A 22285-nucleotide genomic window follows, 5' to 3' on the forward strand; every position below is an offset into this window, starting at 1 on the left:
CTGCATCCCTCCAAGACAGCCCTGCAGGGTTGCCCCACCTCCCAAGCTCAGATCTCCCTCTCCCGTGTTAGGGAACCTCCTCCCTTGCAGTCCTGGGCATGGACACATCTTTCTGTTGTTAGGTCTCTGGGTGCCTCAATGTCCCTTGTTTGTTTCCTTAACTTTGGCAACATTTCTCAACATTCCTTAAAGCCTTTTCTGGGGCACTCTCTGCATGGAATTTTTTAGCTGGCATCCAAACAGAATGTTATTAATCCTCTGTCTGAAAATGTCCAGGGATGAGAGCTCAATATTTATCATTTTCATTCCTGTTCAAAAAATAATGGTGTACTTGAGAATGGAACTAATATTTAGGTGCATCTCCTGTATGTTGAATGCCACGTGCACTTCATCACACTAATTCCCCACAATGCTTTGTAAGGAAGAGCATGTTCCCCAAGTTTGTGAGGATGGACTTGAGACCCAGGGAAGTTTGGTGACTTGTTCTGGATCCTACAACTAATAATGCACAGGATGCATACGGTGTAGTGCAAGGCTGGCCTGACTCCAACTTTTGCTCTCTTCCCATTACACCTGTTTGTCATGGGGGAGAATTCCAGAAAGGGGAAACGGGAAACATGGGAAAATTTCCTTTGGGTTTTACAATTTTGCCACTGGCTAGCCTGGAAAGAAGCCCTAATATACTGTTCATAAAAACTGACCTCCTGCTGTGGGGCGTGGGCTGGCGGTGTGACACCATGGGCCACTAGATGGCACCGGGTCAGCCCTGGGTAAAGCTTTTCCCCGATTATAAGAAGCTCTAGCCCGCGTTGTACCGGTGCCATCTAGCGGCAAGGTCTGTTACCTTGACATGCAAATGTGACTAATCCAGTAACTATATTTCCTCCAAACTGGGCTGACGTTTAAGTCTTTCAAAGATGAGATTGTGAGTGGGTGGTGGGGGGTTAAAATGGGCGGGTGGGGACTCGAGGAGAGAAAATGATGACGCCTCCGCCCCAGGGAAATCTGGCAGCGTAGCGGGTGGCACCATCCCTGACCTGGGATACCACACCAAGTAAACTGGCCAGCAAAGGCCACGGAGCTGCACGGGTCCGCGGGGGGGTGGGGGGTGGAGGGTGTTTCTAGCCCAACCACCTCCTCATGCGGATGAAGACACATCTTCCTGTGCAGGTGGCCCCCACGAACCCAGCTGCTCTAATGAGAAGCACTGACCTAACGTTTCTTGCCCTTGGCCTTCCCGGTTTCTGAGGTCTTTTGTAGGACAACTAGATGAAGGGTGAAATTTAGCTTCCCTCCTTTTGTTTATTTAAGGGGACTTCCTTTCTTTTGAAATTTTCTACACAGATTTTTCAGTTTTTTCTTCTTTAAATTCACAAACTAAAGAAAAGGGAATCCATTCATCTGGCTCAAAAACAGTATAAAAAGCATCCAGTAAAAACTATTGCTCCCATCCCCTTCCCCAGCTGTCTCATCCTCCCCACCCCTCAACCCACAGGAAACCACTGTTTTTATTACCATTTGGGCATCCTTCTTTATACAAATACAGTCGAGTGTAAATATGGAAAGGTTTATTATTTATTTCTTCAGGGAGAAGGATTCTCGCGTGTTGCCCTCTGGCTGCTCAATGCCCTTTCATTCTCACCCTCAGGGGTGATTTCTGTAGTAGCAACACTTTATTAGAAAAAAAAGTTGAGACTTAAGGTCTGACAAGTGCCAGGGAACTGTGCTTCGATGGTGCTCCTGCCCTGGAAAATGTGAAAGCTGTCGTCACTGCAGCTAGTCCCAGAGCTCCTTGCTGTCCCCAAGGTCCTAGGCCCTCTCCCACTCCTGGAGGAAGGCTGTGTCTCCTCTTCATGAGCCTCCCAGGGACCCAGCGTCTGGCCTCCTCACTGGGGATCCCCCACCTCCTGCACCCCCCAGGGCTCACTCCCCCTCCCTGGGTCCCCAGCATCCTCCCAGCTCTCTCTCTGCCTTTAGACATACCTAACTCTTCTTTCTCTCCCCTCAACTCTTTTTTTTTTACCATCTCTTTCTTTCCCCTTTTGCCATCAAGGTCTCCAAAGACTAGTTACTGAGGTTTCTTCCCCACTTAGTCCAGTTCACTAAAATTCAATTAACACCTACCACATGTAAGTCATGTGCTAGACGAGGAGGAGTCAAAGATAAAAAATATGGTCCCTGACTTTTCAGCTCAGACCTAATGAAGTAAAATACCCTGGAATATGTGCAGTAGTACTGGCATGGCCCTACAAGGCTGAGCACAGACACGATGATGTCACCATTCACTGAGCCCCCAGCACTGGAGCAGAGGCTGCTAAAATGCTGAGGCTGCTTCCTCAAACAGAGCCCCTGAGCTAATCTGGCCCCCCTTTTAGTCCTTGGCCTTCTGCTACCTACAAGATGCCATTCCTTTCTGAAATCCTCCAAGGTGGGGTACTACTCCATGCCCCAAACCACCTTCACCCAGTGAAAACAAACCTCTTCTGCCCCTTCCCCTTGAGTCCCCTGTTTGCCTCCTGAGGGGGCAGTTTGCTCATACAAAGATAACACATTTTTTCTGAAGGGCCGTTCCCAGCTAAGTAGTAGAGATATGGTGCATTTTAATGGCGATCTGGAAATGCAATTCTCTAACATGAAGGCTTCTACATTAGATAGGTTTTGAAGATTAGTGATAAACTAGCAAAGCTCTGAGGAGGGGAGACCCATGGATGGAGGTGTTGGTGCTGGTGAAATGTCAGATGAGGAGTAGTAAAGTGAAACAGACAAACTACCAATGACTGAGCACCTGTTTGTTGTATGCCGAGCATAGGCTGAGAATTTTGCTTATGTTATCTCAGAGCGTTTCAGAGAACTAGTTTCCAAAGCTGCTTAGCAATATCAGCACAAACTCCGTGGCTTAGAACAACACTCAGGTATTACCTTACAGCTTCTGTGTATCAGGTGTCTGGCCAAGGTTGGATTCTCTGCATGATTGCAGTCAAGCGCTGGTTTCTCATTTAAAGGCTTGACAGGAAAGGATCTGCTTCCAAGTTCACATGGTTGTTGGCAAGATTCAGGTCTCTGCTGGCTGTGAGACTGAAGGCCTTGGTTTTGCACTGGCTATCATCAACCATGCTAGTCAACTGACGCTGTCTATCATCAGTTCTAGTTAGTTGTTTGCTAGAGGCTACCCTCAGTCCCTTGTATGTGGGCCTCACCAACACGGTCGCCTGCTTTGTCAAAGCCAACAAGCATGGTGTCTGCCAGCAAGGTGGATGTGAGAATCTTATGTAACATAATCATGGAAATGGTGTTCTGTCACCTTTGCTGTATTCAGTGGGTTGGAAACATGTCACAGGTCCTTCCCACACTCAAGGTGGGAAGATTACATAAGGTCATGAGACCAGGGAGTTGGTATCACAGGGCCATCTTAGAGTCTGTCTGCCCCAGCACCTCTGAGGTGAGCATTTTTACCCTTATACAGAGGAGGAAAAGGAAGATGAGCATATTAAGTAACTTGTCCAAGGGCACTTAGGCAGAAAGTACTAGAAAAGGGATTCCAAACATGGCCTGAAGATTTGAAGCTCATAGACATTGTGTTGAACTAAGATAAATTGGTGGTGGTTGGCCTGGATCAGGGAAGACTCAGAAGTGGAATTCATATTGACAGTCTTCTAGAGGTTGGGTCACCACATGGATGAGAGCATAGACAGAACTTAAATCAATCCTGGCAATTATCAGGAATGGATTTAATCTCACATAAAGGACTTCTAGCATTTACAGTGACCTGAGTAGAAGGACCTGGCTGCCTCCAGCAGTGACCTGTCCCCTTCATTACCTGGTTCACCCAGCACCCATGGCACAGCGAATCTTGTCCAGGACACTGGAGGAGATTCCATCCTTAGATGGGGATCTGGTTGGTAGGATTTAAGATCTCAGAGGTATTTTAGGGGATTATTTCTTAGGGGATAGTAAATGTGGGCATTGCAGAACCCAACAGCCAAGTGGAGGAAATACCCTAGAAGAAGTTGAACTTCACCCTTCTTGTGACCCTATCCAGGTCTGAAGTCCCCCTGAAGAGGCCCCCGGAATGCTTCCCCTTTCCCCCACTGACAGTGCACTCAGGAGTAAAGGTCAGGATGGTGGTGGCAGTTGTTCTCACATGGAAATGTCCTCTGAGGGCTTCAAAAAAGCTTTTCGTAGAGTTTTATTATCCCAACTGTGCAGATAAGGAGACTGACTGGCCAGGGCAGAGAAAGTGGAGGCCAGTGTCCAGTATCTCTTGGCTGGTCACACTCAATTTCCTGCTCACATCAGCTGGGGTTGCTACATCTCCCAGTGATAGTGTATCTAAGCTGGTCACCCGATGGCAGCGTCTTGTCCATTTGGAAGCCCCAGACCAATAAGCTGAAATGAATACCTCACCCCATTATTTACTGCCCCTAGAACAAACTCCTTGTCTTGCTAATAATTCTTTTGTGTGTAGCTGAAATTGTGCCAAGCTTTATCAGTTCTGGGGCAGTGTGTATAACTGCATAGATAATAAAGATGCTTTCATTTATTTATTTATTTAGCTGAATAGAATTACTATTACTTCCTCTGAGTTTCTCACATGAAGTCAGATTGACCCAAGTGGAGACTTTTGTATCATCATATTAATCCTGCTGAATGGATCTGGAGCTGAATTCCTAAGGGTAGCAAAGGCCTGTAGGTCAAAGCTATCCTTTCAAGTCCTGATTCAGCTGATGGATGATCAACTCTTTGCCTATTGTTCATACTCTCTCAAGCAAAAGTGTAATTTGAGGAAAACAGAGAGTGTGTGTGCATGTGGGCTTATGTCCTTAGGGCCCCCTGTGCCAGCTCACGTGGTTTATTCCCTCTCTCCTTGTGCCTCTAGGTCTTTGTGTCAGCTGGTGCCCTCGCCTGAAAGGCCCTGTCCATTTCTTTTAGAAAACAGAGCATCAGTAAGGGGGTTGGGAAATCTGGCTCCAGCCCTGATTCTGGCATTGATGTGTGGAGTAAACATTGGCTACCTAGTTTCTTTGAACATCCATTCCTGAGGTGTCATGGGAAACACTTGTTGACTCAAACTGAAGCCACCTGGACATGGGAAGACCTCTGAACCACCCACCCTGCTGGGTAGCTGTGAGGAATTAATGATATAACAGAAGTTAAAAGCAGGATTATTTCTTAACTCCTGACCATCATTAATGCCAGGCCAGAGCCTTCAAAGATACTCTAGCCCACAGTGACCATTCTCCTGATTTGTCACTTTGTTAGCCTTATGCTGCTTTACTAATTTATGACCTGTTTATGTGTGTGCTTTATCTACTCTTCTTGTACATAAGCTCTTTTTCTGCTCTTTTAAATCCTTTCAATGGGTAGTGTGATGCCTTAATCATAACTGGGTTTAGTCTTTGTGGATTGACTATGTAATAGAAGCAGGGATGCACTGAAGGACTTATTTTAAAGAGACCACCGAATGCAAGGACTTTAGGTGTGAGATCATTTTATGCCCCCTTTCATGGTGGAATGAAGAGTGAATAACACAGTCTGAATGAATAATTCAGTGAGTCATGAGCAGGGAAGGGAGAAAAAAAGAGGATATCTATACATGTCATTTTCAATCATCTGACTTGAATTCCCTGGTCTTATTTGGTCAAACAATAAACGCTGGAGGAAAATGGTTAAACTTGTTACTTGTTTCTTTGAGACCAAGTAACTGGCTGATTGACTGTCCTTTCCACTCAGCAGGATTGGCTGGCCTTTGATGCCACTGCTGGTAACAGAACTAGGCAAATAGGATTGTACCAGGGAGGAAACAGCAACCTAGCAACATCTTTATTTTTGCCTTGTTGGTGCGACCTTGTTCACAAAAACATGTGGAAGAGAAAAGACTTGGAGGGTGGGAGAGGAAAAGGAAAAGAAAGTCAAATCGTGAGGAAGGGCCAGGAGGAACCTATCAGTTAATGCTCAGGGACTATCTGAACTGTCAGTGGGAGGATCACGGCGTGGTTTGCCCCGCATGCTGACAGAGGATGAGGCAGACCCGCTTCCCTCCCAGCTCTGCCCCCCAGAGTGAGTTCAGTGGCTGTCCCCTGCCCTTTCCCCAGCAGGGAACAAAGGTCTCCTCACCTCTGCCTTTGCACAAACCTGGACTCAGAGATTTTCTCAATTCCTCAGAATTCTCCACAGAAACAGAACCAACAGCATATGTATATGGGTAACTGCAAGGATTAAACAATGCAAGCTAAAGCAGGATTATTTCCTGACTCTTGATTATTTCTTGACACCATATTTCTATATTTATATCTATAATTATAATGAGAGAGAGAGAGAGAGAGAGATGTATGTATTTACTTTAAGGAAATGGCTCATGCGATTGTCTCCACTGGCAAGTCCAAATTCTGTAGGGTAGGCTGGCAGGCTGGAGACCCAGGGTAAAGTTGCAATTCCAGTCCAAAGGCAGTGTGCTGGTAGAATTGTCTCTTCCCCAAGCAACCGTAGCACTTTTTTCTCTGAAGGTCTTCACCTGATTAGATGAGGCCCACCATCCTTATGTAGAGTAATCTACTTTACTCAATGTCTACTGATTTAAAAAATGCTGTCATAGAACTGTCTAGAATAATGTTTGACCAAGTATCTGGGTACCTTGGTTGAGACAAGTTGACCCATAAAACTAACCTTCACTCTTGGGGAGGGAAGGCAGAGCTGACCTTGCAGGGAGGGGGATAGTGGAGTGGCTTCTGCACTCTACCCCCTTTCCTTTTTAAACATTATTTATTTACTTGTATTTTCAAACAGGAATACAGGCACATGGTAAATCATTCAAAAGGACTAGAAAGGTATATAGTGAAAAGACATCTATCTCATTATAATAACAGATAAATATAAATATAGAAATATGATGTCAATAAATAATCAAGAATCATGAAATAGTTCTTCTTTAACTTGCATTATTTAATGCTGGCAGTTACCCATATACATATTCTAAGTCCAGGGAGAGGAAATCCTGGGGCAAAATACCTCTAAAAACTGGTATCACTCAAAGGGAGAAATAAAGTTTAAAATCCGTTTTTTGCTCACAAACTGCAGTCCCGGGCCATCTCCCTTTCCTGCTCCAGCAGAAGCCAAAACCGGCCCTCCCCCTCACCTCTCAGGTACAGATAAACCCTCCTTGCCCAGGTAATTACCCATTGATATGGAGGTGAACTTCTCTCCACCCCTGAAGAATGATGCAAATACACTAAAGCCATACTTCTTTCCACCTCTGAATGCCTTTCCACCTCTAAAGCCAGGCAAGATATTCTGGAAATACTACAGTTTTACCCACACATATGCTGTTGGTTCTGCTTCATACTCCTAACCTGTTCCTTGGGAATTCTTTTAGAGTATTATATGATTGCATAAACATATTCCCATAAGGAGGGAATAGACTCCACACATGTCATACACCATACTTTGCTGTTTTCTTCAACCAACTAGAAACATCGGAGTTTTTCTATATCAGCCACATTGTTTTTAATGGCCATGTAATATTCCACAGTGACTTTGCACAGTCTCCTAGTGATGGGCAAATAGGTTGTCTCCAATCTCTTACTATTGAAATGTATGTCACAACAAAGGTCATTACACATGTGCCCTTGAAGCAACCCTTTCCCTAGTAAAGCCACCATGACTTCCCCAATGCATTCTTCCAATGAGCTCAGTAAAGTCCCCATCCCTCTAGGTCACATCCCACGTTCACTCAATCTTTCTGTGTAAAAATACTGCTTCTCCTACAGGCTCAAATCCTTCCTCCTGTAAAAAGTTAACCTCTCTCTGCTTTTCTGAGGCTCCACTCATTAGGACAGTGTCTGCCTGTGTGTCTGTAGCCCACCCCAAAAGTGGTTCTGCAGACTCAGCCAGGCTCTCTCTTTGTTGAAGAGAGCCTGAATATTTTTCTACGCTTATTTCAGAGGCAGCTGCATTCAGATTCAAATTTCTCCCAACACTTGGCTGCAGTCAAAGTGACTGAGGTGAATAATTGTAGCCAGACAGGCCATACAATCCTCTTGCCTGGAGGAGGGTTTTGTTGGCTGCAAATCCTGTCACTAGCAGGCAGACATCCTCATTGCCCCAGGGCAGGTCCCGTGGGAGGCCATGATAAACAGTGAATGTTGGGTCACTTTCAGGCCCTGGAAATAAGTGCCAAAACCCAAGGGCCTGGACAGTGTGTTAAGGCAGAGAAGCTGGAAGAGGTTGCAGAAATCACGCAGCCCAACCCTGATGGTAACAGGTGAGGATTCAGAGCCAGCTCTCTGAAAAACCAACTCTGGGCCATAGCTGTCACCCTACCCATCAAAAGTTGGTCTTAAACCTTGTGGGGTCAACAAACCCCTTTGAGAATCTGATGAAAGCCTAGGCTCTTCTTTCCAGCAAAATGAACAAATGCATGGACAAACACACAGTATTTTGGATATACTGCATGTTTTGGTTGGGGTGGTGGTGAGAGAGAGTGTTCTGGACTAAGAGTCAATTAAGACCATGCCTGTCAGACTTTTTTTCTTAACATTTTATACAAATCCGGGGATAATTATGTCCTCTAGCTGTGCTCAGACCAAAACTTCCCTCCACTAACCTGCTTTTCATTGGACTGGCTTTAAAATTATTGCATTTCTGGAAGGTGAACTCAGACCCTTTTTCTGAGACAAAACTGGATTTTCTCAACTTACTGATCTGAAGTGTGGACATGATTAAATTTACTGCAGCTCCTGAAAAGCTTCATTCTTCTCAAGCTGGGTGGCACGGGTCCAGTGTGGACCAGCCACACTGAAAGTTCTGACCTGGCTTTTCTCTAGCTGGTCAAACCCATGATGCCAGGGTTCTTGTTCACAAAGCTGAAGAATGAGCTTCCCAACTCTCAAGGAGAGCAAGGTACAGGCTTTTATTTAGAGATAAAGTGAGAGGACAGAGCTCCCAGCTCATGCTAGGAGGGGACAAGAGAGTCCGTGGTTGGCTCATTGTCTAGGGGTTTTATGCACGGTTGAGGATTTTCAGGAATTTGGGTAAAGGGTTAGGAGTGCCGGTTTGTAGGACCGCCTGCCCTGCCCCCCAAGGTGAACTGGGTTGTCAGTCTGTTTGCTTGGGTTGTTTATAGTTGAGATTGCTTACCACAGCAGTCTTTTGCCTAGGTTGCAGATTATGATTAGAGAAGGGAAAATAGCACATAGTTACAATTAAAATAAACTGGGCCTTTTAGCAGGATAAGGTAAATTTTACATTGTCATGATGTAATTGATACAATAAAGTGATGGTTTGTGCTGAGATACCCTTCTTTATCTGCAGAACACTCAGACATTCCAGGCCAAGTTGTTGCTGGCCTTCTGAGCTTTAAGTGATTTTACTGAAGAATGTCTATATTCCTAAGTCATGTATACAAATCTTTACCCTAGAGAACTAGTGTGACTCTGACTTTGCATAATGCTTAACACAAAGTTTTGACGGGGACTTCTTTGCATATTGTTACATTGTTCTGACCGTAATTATCTTGCTCTGCTTTTTCTCTGGAGGCCCTCACCCTACTCTGACTAAGCCCTTGGTCCCTGTCTCACCCAGACCCACTGCCCACTTGAGAATAGAACATTAGCTGGGACCACTGGGTGCAAGACAAGAAAGGGCCTATTTCATCTCTGTGAGAAAGAACTTTATCTCCCCACTAAGCTTAAATGACATATGATATTATCTCTTACAACTTTATCAAGTAAAGTTTGTGCTTTTTAGGAAATACAAACAAGAAGAAAAAAATAAAATCACCAGTTATCCCAACCCTAAATGTTAATATTTTAAATTTTGTTGTATGACCTCCTCCCCCGACACACACCCTACCCCAAACACACTTTATTTAGTTGTACTATTATGCCTTCTGCTTTAGTTTTGATTATTTCTCTTAAAAAAAAATACAAGAATTGTCTCCAAAGTGAAGGGTCCAAGAATGTAACTGGTTGCCTTAAAAACAATGGGGCCCTGACTCAGAAATGTTTAAGAAGAGCTTTGACAGGAGCTGTAGGAGAGATTTTTGCAGTAGGTGAGCAGTTACACTAGAAGCTTCTTAGGGATTCCATGCACTAGAGACCTTGGCAAAGTTTGCACTGTGGAACTCTTGGGCAGCTGGCGACCGGCTCCCTCCCTTCCTGGCTCATGCTCCTTAAAAAGCTCTGCAGTGCCTTAGCCTGGCTCTCCTGGGAGGCCAACATGAAATCAGCATTCTTCACTACTTTTCTGCCTGCATCGTTACCAGGCCCTGGGTAACCGGCTTACATGCAAAGGCTGTCATTAATGGAAACTTTTACTTTCAAGCAATGACCTAATTGGTTCTTTTCTTCATACAAAACAGAGGATATTCCATTTCTAGTCTATGGCCATCCCACTGTGGGCACTTTGGATATTTTATTTAACATTCCACAGCTGGTGGTTATGTGTGTGTGTGCACCCATGTGTGCATGTGCTTGTCCTGTGGCGCAGTGTGAGGTTTGTAGTCGCCCAAATCATCCTACTGCAATTATTTCCTCATGTTCAAATCCTCCAACACTAACTCGTGCTTCAGTACATAGGCAAATGGCTGGGTTTGCAAATTATTGCGTGCTGGGAATTTAGTTAGGCAAAGCATGTGTGACCAAGGAATCTGAACTTTATCAACTTAATTTAATTTTTAGGTTTTAAATTCTAAAATATTTCAAGAATACAGAAGACTATAGAAAAAGATAATGAAACTCCATATATCTCATCCACTTGATTTAACACATGTGTAATATTTTGCTTTACTCACTTCAATTATCTCCTTTTTATTTTATTTTTTGAAACAGAATATGAACAGTCTTATTAACTATAAGAGAAACTTTTTTTTTCTTTTTTTTCTTTTGTTACCATTAATATATAATTACATGAACAACAGTGTGATTACTAGATTCCCCCCATTATCAAGTCCCCACCACATACCCCATTACAGTCACTGTCCCTCAGTGTAGGAAGATGCTATAGAATCACTACTTGTCTTTGTGCTATACTGCCTTCCCCGTGCCCACCCCCTACATTATGTGTGCTAATCCTAATGCCTCTTCAATTCAATTCTCTCCTTTTGTAGGAAATAAAATATTATAGGCCAGTACTCTCATTCCTTCTGGATACTTCCTTTCAGGTTAACCACGAACCTTAAATTGCATGTTTTTATACTTTCGCTGTGTAGCGAATGAAGCCATAGATAATATGTTATATTGTTTTGTTTCTTTTAAAGGTTTGCTAAACAGTATCATACTCTAGATACAATTTTCTGTCTTCTTTTTAATGCAACACTATGCTTTTATCTGTGGTGACTAGTGATGTTCTCAATGATTCATTTTCAATGTTTGTAGTATTTCATGGTTTGAAATGGTACAATTTATTCATCAATTTTCCTAATCAGACATTTAGGTCGTCCTTCCCCTCTCCAAATAAGGCTGCAGAAAAAGTCCATGAACTTCCTTTCTTGTGCACAAATTGTGAGAGTATGCTCAAGGTATACATCTGCAAGTAGAATCAGTGGTTCATAGAGTGCGGAACTCCATTTTATAGTTGAGAATAAGGGTATTTTTGTTGTCAGTTTAGTTTTTTATTACGATAAAATATACATAACCTGAAATTTGCCATTATAACCATTTCTAAGTATACTTTAAGTACATTCACATTGTTTGCAACCATCCCCACCGTCCATCTTCAGAACTTTTTCATTTTCCCAAAATTGCAACTCTGTCCCCAACAAATAACTCCTCTCTCCCTGCCCCCCTTGCTCCTTGTATTTGTTTTAAATAGAGGAAGTCGCCAGTACCCATTCATTAATTCTATAAACTTTTATTGTGTACCTATCATGTTTCAACCATATAAATAGGCACATAAAATCCAGTTTCTGCAATCAAGAAACTCTCACCCTAGTCCAAGCCAGATTCAGGAACAATTATATGGGAAAAGTGGGTGAATCCAAGTTCAGTGTGTTTGGGGACAGGGGTGAGATGAAATGAAGGAGGAGTGGGAGAGAAGAAGGTCTTTTGAAAGGAAAGAATTGTTAAGCTGAACCCTGAAGTATAAAATAAGATTTCTCCAGGCAAGCAATGGTGGGGGCTGTAACAGATTGGTGAAAATGCTTTCAAAAACCAGACCAATCAAATATATCTGTATCAGTCAGGGGCTAACCAGGCTGAGAGAAACCACAGTTAAGTGTACGAAAGAGAAGGCCCTGAATGGGGGCTACGGGTTACACAGGGTCGGAGGGCTGATGAGGTATCCAGAGGGTAGCAATCCAGAAGAGTGCCTGCCACCCCTGGGTCAGAGGGGCAAAGGGAGGAGGTGGTGGTATCAGGTTCAAGGGCTGCGATCTCCCCAGGGAAACGGGAACCGCCGCGGGTCTGAGGGACAGACGTGGAGACATAGTCTCCCCTGGAGACGCCACCAAAGACAGAAAAGGAGGGGAATGGACATCTTGGCTTCTCCCTTCCTCCCACCACTCACGTCCCATGCAGAAAGAGCAAAAATGGCACACGGAAGTAACCAGAGACGGTGGCCACGGAACCAGCTACCGCCTCTGGGGTGGGGGTGGGGACACAAGGAGATGAGATTGGCGGCGTCAGGATTAGAACAGCAGAGGAGGGCTCCGTGGAGACTTCTGAGCATGGACCTCCTCGCTCCTCCTGGGGCCTCTTGATTGGAGGACAGGCCCTGCTAAGGAAGTGCTCAGATTTCTGAGAAGGTCTACCCTTCACCCAAACTAATATGGGTACTGCTTTTACTGAGAGCCCAACCTGCCAAAGGCAGGGACCACTGCTAAGGACCCAGTGAAGCAGTTTTCCCTGGGTGGTGGCCGGGTGTCATCCAGCCACCTGGTGGTGGATTGATTACATCTTCCTGTTCATTAGGAAGGAGGCAGTGTTTTATTTTCTCCAGGATAGACAATGTTCTGAATATAGATTTGCCTTCTCCAACCGTGACGTGTGATACCATCACTATCTGCTGATTTACAGAATACCTTATACATTGTAATGTATTCCATACATTACTGTGGACCAAGAACTCATTTCACAGGAAAAAAAAAGGTAATAATGGGCTCAAACCCATGGAAATCATTGTTCTTACCATGTGTCTCATCTGGCCTGAGTGGTGGACTAGAAGACTTAGATACAGTGCCAGTTGGGATTCACAAACTGAAATGCCAGGGTTTTGGCTTATGGGATGTGGTACATGCTTTGAATCAGTGACCCAAATAGGACGTTGCTCTTCCCACAGACAGAACAAACAGGTCCAGAAATCAAGGGATGTGGGCAGTGGCTCCTCAAATTATTGCACTTAATCCATTCCAAGAATTTTTTGCCTTGCTGTTGCTGCAACTGGGCTCTCTTGGTTTTGAGGTCTCAGTTCCCAGAGAGGCATGCTTCCACTAGGCGGCCCCATAACGGTTCCATTGAATTGGACGATGAGAGCGTGTGGCCACGGACTACTGGCTGGAGTGACAGATCCCAATGGCCTGGGACATCTGGTTGCTGTCACACCTCTGGGGTAAAGAGGACCATGTCTGGAACCCCCGGCCTTCTCTGGGTGCCTCTGAGTACTTCCATGTCCAATAATGGAAGTTAGTGTAAAAAATGCAGCAACTGAAAAAGGCAGACCCACTGAGGAGTCAGACCTTTCGGGATGAAGGTTTGAATCACTTCAAGTAAAGAACACAAGCAGCCGAGATAAGGTGAGGACCAGTGGGACATGGAAAGGAGTAGTGAAAGAAGAAAGTCATAAATAGCAACTCTAGCCTCATGACCAGTTATAGAAACGAGAATAGTTGTCACTATGCATCTTTTCCCTTATTTATCCAGTGATGGTTTTGGCTTACTCACATATGTTATAAGTACTTTTTTCTCCCCTCTTCCTTTTCCTTTATTATCTTTCTGTTGCTATCACCCTTGTAGAACTTATCACTGTGTTATAATGATCTGTGATGTGTCTGCTTCCCTGTTAGCCTGAAGCCACGAGAGGAAGGACCTTTTACATGCCTCTCAAATCTGGGCCTAGTAGTCTGGGCCTGCCTCCTGGCTGTCTGCTGTAGCTTCTGTCCAGTGGTTCTCTGCCAACTACTGGAAGTCCCTGCACAGAAACAAAGGGTTAATTCAGCTCGGGAGCTGACATAGCCCACTGGCAACAATTACCATTTTTAGGAACAATTATCATTTAGCTCACCAGGCTTGCCCTGCTGGGAAACCTCACGAGATAGAAGTTAAGCATTGTTTAAGAAAGCTGCTATGATTCATAGAAATAATGATCATTTTATATATATATTTACCTATTTATTGAGTGCTTAATAATGATAGCTATTAATAACTAGTATTTATTGATACATAGTGCTGGAAATATAATGAAGACATAGTCCCACCTTAGTGGGAAGTGAACTAATAAATCCTGATTAAGGGACATGGTAATAAGGGTTTATCAGACACATGGTGTGGGGCGGGAGGGTGGGGCAAGTCATGGGGAAGACAGTGTAGCACAAAGAAAAGTAGTGAGTCTGTGGCATCTTATTACACTGATGGACAATGACTGCAATGGGGTGTGAAGGGGACTTGATAATATGGTTGAATGTAGTAACCACAATGTTTTTCATGCGAAAGCTTCATAAAAGTGTATATCAATGACGCCTTAATAAAAAAACGAATAAGGGTTTGTCAGAGGTTAGGGGGTGGCTATTAGGGGCACACCGGAGTGTCACCTAATTTAGGCTGGAGGAGATCTGCAGAGAAGACTTCTTGGAGGAGGTGGCCCTTGAGCTGAGACTTCATGGAAGTGTGGGAATTAGCTTGCCCAGTGGAGTTAAGCTGTGCTAGGCTCTTTTGATGCAGGAAACAAAATCTTCTGCTGGGGAGTTTCTGCTAGCTTTAGCAGTGGGGTTTGTTGTAAAGTCACATGCTGCCAGGAATCTGCACATAGGAGCCCTAGTACAGCTGAGCCAATTTAAGGTGTATCAGTGGAAAATTATTCAGCCATAAAGAAAAGAGAAATCTTGCCATTTGCAACAGCATGGATGGATCTAGAGGGTATTATGCTCAGTGAAATAAGCCAAGTGGAGAAAGACAAATATAATACGATTTCACTTATCTGGGGAATATAAAAACAAAGCAAAACAGAATGAACAAAACAGCAGTAGACTCATAGACACTGAGAGGCGATTTGTGGATACCATGGGGAGGGGTTGGTGGGGGGGGATAAATGGGCACAGAAATTCTCAATCATAATATAAGCTGGTCACAGCAATAGTAGTACCATATGGAGAATATAGTCAATGTTTCTGTAATATCTTTCTATGTTGACAGGTAATAACCACACTATGTAATATAAAATTACAGGAAATGGCAGTGAGGATTTAATAGTATGGATAAGTGTTGAACCACTGTGTTGTAAATTTGGAACCAGTATAATATTGTATATCAACAATACTTCTATATGAAAAAAATTTAAGGTGTATCAGAGTCATCTGAAGTGCTTGTTACAACAAAGAATGCTGGGCCCCACTTCCACGGTTTTGATGTAGTCAGATTGGGATTGGCAAGAAAATCTGTATTTCTAACAAGCTTGCAGGTGCTGCTGGTCAGAGGCCCCCCTTTTGGGACCTTCCTGTGTAAGGCAGGCCTGGCATCCTCCAGAGCAGAAGTTCATGGATCTCAGGGCTACTGTCGTGTAATCACCCCTACTCTGACTCAGGTACCTTCTCTGTTTTTGATGCCTTTATCCACCTGCTGCTCTGTGTGTCCTTTCTTGACTTCATAGCTGCTTTTGGCTCTCTCATGGTTTTGGCCACTTCACAGCCGACCACGGAGCCTCTGCCCACAGCCTCTCTCCATGCATGTCTTTGGCTTCTACTCAATCCTTTACATATTTCCCAGTCCAAAGCTGAAAGGAGAGAGATTTGATTGGCCAAGTTTGTTTGTGGATGGGCAGAGTTGGGGTTCCAGCAACCTCATAGGCTGCTGGCCGGCCCATGAAGGGGCTTTGTTTTGCTGTGTCCACCTGTGAAGGTGGGGGTCAGGAAACCTCTCCTGCCTGCTCTCCCAGACATCTTGAAAGAGGAGCTCCATTTACTCTCCCACACTTTCTCTTCTGTTCTCTGCTCCCTGTACTCCCTGAAATGAACTATTTCTGTAACTATGTTGAAACCTCCTTCCGGAAAACCATCTATGGTTACCATTCCCCAAGCTCAAAGGCCTCTTTTCAGTTCTCAACATTTATTTTATTTTGTCTTACTTTCAATTATTTAGTTTTGAATAGATAATGTGCTCATTCAGTTCAAAATTTAAAAGGTTCAAAAAAGCTATGGAGTTAAAAAAACACACACACAAAATAACTCTACCTCCTTTTCTAGTCACCCAAATGCCCTCCTCCCCAGAGGCAACGAATATTTCTTTCTTCCAAATCCTTCTAGAAATACTCTGTGAACATATATATATTCATGTTTTTACAAAAAAAAAACCGATAATATATTCTACACAGTCTTCTATCCCTTGCTTTTACAAATGTTTTTGTATATATTTCAAAATGATCACCACAGTAAGTCTAGTTAACATCCATCACCATACACAACATTTTTTTTCTTGTTGTGAGAACTTTAAACATCTACTCAGAAACTTTCAACAATGCAATAAAAAACGTATGATCAATTATAGTCACCATGCCATACATTTCCCATAATTTTTTAAACTTTGGATTTCCTGTAATTTTACATCAGCACTGGGGATTCCTATCTTTTAAAAATAATTTTTAACTAATTTTTGCCATACAGAGAAGTTGCAGCAGTGGTACAGAGGGCTCAGAATCACTCAGCTTCCCCTAATGTCGACATCCTACCTAACCACGGAACAATGATCAAAACCAGGGGCCCAGCACTGCGACAATATTCTAACTACAGACCGCATGTGAATTTAGCCAATTCAAAAAACTTTTTATTTTGAGCTAATTGTGGGCTTACCAAAAGCCATAACATTTCTGTATGTTTTTGTGGTTTCTACTACTTGTGTGCTTCCAACAGATAAGAGAACGCAAACAAGAAATAAAGGAATAGTATTGAAAAACTCAGAACTGGCCAATGATGCTTAGACTGCTGGTTTTTCATCTGTAATTGCAATCATGTTTTTACATTACGTTTTGCAGTTAAATTTAAATTTAAATTCAGTTTATTTAAATTTACTTTATTTAGATGTATATAAGCAGACATTTTAAAGTAACATAGTTCAGATAAATAATCAGTTTCTATGAGAGAATGGTTTCTGTGATAGAATGAAATACTGTAACATGTAATGCTCTTTCAGCAAAAAGCATCCCAACCTTGGAGGAGTCTGAACACTGTTGCGTTCCATACCATGCATCTTTTCAGAGATACAAGACAACATGAGGGTGGTTCTGGATTTTCTTTGGGGGAGAAAGCTCTTGGCTTTTTGCGTCAGGCTCTTTCAACTACTGCCGAGACTGTGGCGGACTTCACACCTCTGTTACTATTATGTACTGGTATATATATGTCTTTTATTGAAATCACTCCTCCATACCTAATAGTTAGCTCTCCACCTGAGTAATAATTTTACTTATTTATATTTTATGTTTTAGTTATTCATTTTTTAAAAGCATACACATTGTGAAAAATTCAAGCTGTATAGAAAAGCATAAGTGAGGAGCTTAAGTCTCCCTCCACCTCTTCTAACTAGTCTAGACCACTAGTTCTCAAAGCGGGGTGCCTTCTCCTGGGGGCATTTTGGAAAAGTTTGGGAGTGTTTATGATACTCTGATGATTGGAGGGTATTACTGGAATTTACTGGAATTTGGGAAGGGGGCAAAATGCTTATCATCCTGCGGTGTGGGGGCAGCATTTACTTGACCCAACACAATGTTTCAATCCCAGTGGGTGTTCATATAAATGAAAAATAACAATTTATAATAATAAATAAATAGATATATAGATACTGTTAATGGTTGTGTGGTTGTACACTATCTGACCTAGGGGATGCTAATCATATCATAGAAATCATAGGTTTCAGTATTTACTGTGCCATTTTTTCTGGCAGATGGCAGTGAAGTGTCTTGTCCTAACAAGATTAGCATAGTGTGATAGTTTTTCTGAAAAGTAGAGGTAAAGTACCTTGAGAAAGGAAGTGCTTTGTCTGATTTTCATGAAGGTGACATATTGGATCATTTTTTAAAAAATTATATGAAAATTAAGAAAATGAGTTCTTATATGTAATAAACATTATGTAACTCCATCTTAAATGATCCTTGGACTATTTTTAAAATTTTTTTAATTGCAGGAAGTTTTTTTTTCCTTTTCTGGGTCAATTCTGGGCCTTTTTAAAAAAATTGAAGTATTGTTGATACACAGTCTTATGTTAACTTCAAATGTACAACACAGTGGGTCAATAGTTACCATGTCATTAAATTCCCACCTCCTCTAGTGTGGTTATTATCCATAAATAGAAAAAGGTGTTACAGAATCACTGCCTATATTCTCCATGCTGTACTACACTCCCTGTGAACAACCTATATTGATTGTGAATTATTGTGCCCCTTTACCCCTTCCCCTTTTCCCACCTGCCTCAACCTTTCCCCCATAATAGCCACCAGTCACCTCTCAAGTGTCTATGAGGCTGCTACACTGCAGTTTTTTAAAATTAAGGCATCATTGATTACAGTCTTATAATGAGCAACCTTGTGGTTTCAACATTCACCCATATTATCAAGTCCTCCCCCCTATTGCAGTCATTGTCCGTCAGCATAGTAAGAATCTCTAGTCATTACTTGTCTTCTCCGTGCTATACTGCCTTCCCCATGCCCTACTTATATTGTGAGTGCTAATTATAATGTTCCTTAGTCTCCTTCTCCCTCCCTCTCCACCAATCCTCCCCAGCCCCTTCCCTTTGGTAACTGCTAGTCCCTTCTTGGAGTCTGCGTACACTGCAGAAAGTTTGAAAAAATTTTGTGTAGGCATCTAAGGTGGTAAATAAGATTGGAGTTCAGGGAGGAGGTTCAGGCTTAGAGAGCAGTAGACAGTTCATCCTAAGTAACAGGAAAGGAGGCTGGGGGCATGGGGACAGAGGCAAATAGGTGGATGGGTGTGATGGGGGAGGTTTGCGGATGCTCTCTTCTGATTGATTTTATTTTCCCGGTAAAATGGGAAGTCAGATCATCAGATGATGGATGGGACAGATATTGGAGTTGTAGAAGGAGTGGAAGGAGTAAATGATCTAAGGAAATACAGTTGATTAGTATGCAGAATGAAAAACCACTTGAGATTAGTGGTTATTAATTTAATTTAGCAAGCTTGTGCATATTTTTTTCCAGCTATGATCTACTATGAAGGTGTAGATACAGGAACAGGTAAAAAAAAAAAAGGGGGGGGGATTTAACCAAGTAGTTTTAGGGAATTTACCTGAGGAACCATATACATCTGGCACTATGGGGGGCTGTGTGGGTAGGATACTTGGTCATTATCAATCTTTTCTTGTGGCTATTGGTTGATTTAGTTATTCTGGGTCAGTTGTTTGTAACATATTTTGCTAGAAAATGGACCTTTTTGATTTAGGTTTAATTTATTTTTCCCACAGGCTTTAGCAATGCCAGAGCATTTAAAATTAGACTTACTTTGGTGATCTAGTCTTCCAGGCTGTCATTTGAACCATTTTAAGTGTTTCTCAGCTTGGCAACAAGCCCCTGTGAACCCGCCTTTTCTTTGCTGTGCTCTGTTGAGTAGAAGTGATGGGTAAGAGAAAGGGTCCCAGCAGGTTGTAAGTGCGGTTTGCTCAGCTGTGCTTCCTTGAAGTGTGCTCTCTGTGGGAGGTGCTGATGTCCAGGCTGGTCAGAATCCCAAAATTCTTGGTTGATCTCACAGTGGTTATTTAGCTTTTGTGTATAGGGTTAGTTGGAAAACATTATTAACTTAGCAAATCAAAATGGCACTCTCGGGGGAAAAAGAAAGGGGGCCTTATGATTAGCATGTATAATGTGGGGGGGGCATAGGGAGGGCTGTGCAACACAGAGAAGACAAGTAGTGATTCTACAGCATCTTACTACGCTGATGGACAGTGACTGTAACGGGGTTTGTGGGGGGGACTTGGTGAAGGGGGGAGCCTAGTAAACATAATGTTCTTCATGTAATTGTAGATTAATGATACCAAAAAAATAAAAAATGCACTTGCCAAGAAAAAAAATGGCATTCTGAGCTGAACCAGTCTGGTTTTTCTGAGTGGGGGTGGTGTGAGTGGGGCTTGACAATCTTTCCCTGAGTCTCATCCTCTGGATCAATTGATAATGTAGCCCACTGTGATGTACTATATTTCCCAAAAGATAAATGGCAGGCCTGTCTGTTTTCTCAGGTAAATTCCTTTAAACTATCCAAACCCCTGGTCAAACCCAATATTCCTCCAGCTCCATGCCTGTATATATGCAGGAGAAAAACACAGCCATGCCTGAAAGTCATATACAGATTTACATGAACATCTCTTCATGTATACACATATACACATCTAAGCTCTCTTTAGATGTCTTCTGGGTGGAAGAACTCATGGAATTGAAACTTGTGATTTGCAGAGGAGGGGAAACATAAACAAACAACCAAGACAAACCGATCCATAGGGACCTTCAGCACATAGGAGAGCTGAGTTCATACTGTAAATGGGAATTTTACTTCCTTTGTAGTTAGATTTCCTAGTCCAGTGCTTCCCAAACTGTTTCTGGAGATTTCTGAGCCTTCCCTAAACTCTCTGTGGGGTGAGGGTTCTGTGGCCAAATCAATTTAGCAAAAGCTTAATACCCCATTCCCACTCTTAGAGATTCACAACACACTTCATTTATGTAATTAATCATTCAACAAATATTTAATGAGCTCTTTCTATATGCCAGGCTTAGTGTTGGGCTCTGGGAGAAGAAAAATAAGCAAAAAACAAACCAAATTGCTGCTTTCATGGAGTTTATACTCTAATCGGGCTGGATATTAATCAAATAGCCAAACAAACAATGTCTAATTATAGACCCAGGCAGGTTGTAAAAAAGGAACATGCTTATTGGAAACCTAAGCCAAGTGACAGGGAAAGTTTCTCTGAAGAAGGGACACAAACAGATGTGAATTTGGTAAGAGTGAGCATTAACTAGGTCAAAGACCAGATCTTGATGCTTTAGAATGCCCCACAGAAATAAAATGTGAGCCACATATATGATTAAAAGTTCTCCAGCAACCACTTTACAAAAAACAAAAATACGAAATTAATTTTAATAATATATTTTACTTAACTCAGTGTATCTAAAATACTATTATTTCAATGTTTCACCAACAATTATGAATGCAGTATTTTATATAATTTTTTGTTGTATGTTTTTGCAATGTGGTATACATTTTAAACTCACAGCATATCTCTGGGCAGACTAGTCAGTTTAAGTGCTTAATAGCCATAGGTAGCTCTCAGTATTGTAGTGGACAGAGCAGACAGAGGAACGGAGATAAGGCCCCGTTGGCAGGAAGGCAGAGGGAGAAGCGGAGGGTAGTGGGAGGTGGGGTGATGCCACCCCCCTGGGACTCATGCAGGGTGTTGTAGGCCATGTGAAGGATCTTAATCTTGGAAGCATTATCTGTAAAGTGAGATAGTTCTACTAAATGATCTCTAAGATTTCTTTTAGTTTTAACAGTCTAATCTCTGCTGTCCAAAATGGTACCCAGTAGAGCTACATGTAGCTATTGAGTACTTGATATGTGGCAAGCTGATGTGACATGTGCTATAGGAGTAAAATATGCCCTGGATCTCAAAACAAGAATGTAAATACCTCATTAATAATTTTTCATAATGACTAAATGTTGATAATAATATTTTAGAATCGCCTCTGGTGATTAGGGCATTGTTCTTGTAATCCAGTCTCTGACTTATTTATGCAGAAGAGCAACTCACTAACGTGATACTGGGTAGTAACTAGAATCTTGCAGGCAGAACCAATGTCTCACATTATACTTCAATACAGAGACACAGGAGGGCAGTCTAACCAACCAGCAATAGAACTTACATGGTTTCATAGCCTTGACAATTAAATGTGTTGAATAGAATATATTATTAAAATTAGTTCCACATGTTTCTGTTTACTTTTTTTATGTAGCTCCTAGGAAATATAAAATTATATATGTGGTACTATGGGCTAAATTGTGTCCCCCACCACCCCAATTCATATATTGAATTCACTTAACTCCCTGTGTGACGGTATTTAGAGATGGGTCTTTGGGAGGTAATTAGGTTTAGACGAG

This window comes from Manis javanica, chromosome 9 (assembly GCF_040802235.1).
Source record: "Manis javanica isolate MJ-LG chromosome 9, MJ_LKY, whole genome shotgun sequence".
In the NCBI taxonomy this organism is placed as follows: Eukaryota; Metazoa; Chordata; class Mammalia; order Pholidota; family Manidae; genus Manis; species Manis javanica.